Source organism: Hippocampus comes, unplaced genomic scaffold (assembly GCF_001891065.2).
Source record: "Hippocampus comes isolate QL1 unplaced genomic scaffold, H_comes_QL1_v1.1 scaffold36, whole genome shotgun sequence".
NCBI classification, from domain to species: domain Eukaryota; kingdom Metazoa; phylum Chordata; class Actinopteri; order Syngnathiformes; family Syngnathidae; genus Hippocampus; species Hippocampus comes.
The window spans coordinates 1,528,136-1,529,264 of NW_017805695.1; positions in this window are offsets into that span (position 1 = coordinate 1,528,136).

A 1,129-nucleotide genomic window follows, 5' to 3' on the forward strand; every position below is an offset into this window, starting at 1 on the left:
AGGTGATGGTCCCCCCCCCCCCCCCCCCCCGGCCATACTTTGCCCACCCCTGATGTATTGTATCAATCCATCTGGCTATCTTAAAATTAAAAATATAATAACAGTAAGAAAATAAAAATAAATAAATAAAAGCTAGCCAGAGTTAAAAGGACTTGAATCTAAACTAGTCTTGTCATTTTGGATCATACTTTTCATTTAAACCGAGATGTGTGCATCGTGTTTACATATGTAGTATTTTAAAGGAATCTTCCGAAGTAACATTTCCTTCAAGAGACTTGGGGAAACCTGAGGAACCCCCACAGTCTTAATCCAACTGATTCCTTATCTTTGGAAAGGTGACAACAGCCTGAGGGTGAGGTCTGTCAGACTGTGAAATATGCAGGCCACACCCTGCACCTTAACCCAGCTTTGTCTTTATTGTTTGTGTTTAAATCCTGTTCCTTTGTTTCTGGCTATGCTGTGGGGTGTGGTTACGCTTGAGAATGACAGTCATTCAGGAGTAAATTCAGGATGGACCCGGAACAAAAACAGAGGACAGAATAATCAAGCAGTTTCATGTGAAAATACTAATTTAAGGAAACTTTAAAAACAATTATGGTGAATTTGATCCATGTTCTCCTCCACCGGTCATGTATGGTATATGGTGTTCCCTCATTAATTTGCAGTTCAGTTATTGTGGTTTCAGTTTATTGTGGAGTTTTCATTTGTGACAATAACTTTATCTATTACGAGTTTACCTTGCTATTTCCTGGGTTTTAGTCTTCATTTTACATTTTAAAAGTAAAAGTACTGTATTTTTTTGTAAACTTAAATTGTAAATTTTCAGTATGAGAATATGCCTCTGCAATAAAAATTGCCAATAATTATGAAGGGTTCTGTATCTCATTCAAATGTATTGGGGCACTTGGATGCAGCATATCAACACATGGAAAGGTAAACCTTTTTAGTTTAAAATAACTTCCTTTAACCTCGAGGATCCTGCGTTGTTTTTTTTCTGTTTTGTCCCACTTTAAATCCATCTACAGTGCTCTACTTTCCTCATTTCCCCCATCCAAGTTTGAAAACTCCCCTTCATTTGTTGCTAGCACGGCGTTAGCCGACCAACAGACGAGGTGTTAGCCCTCTAGAT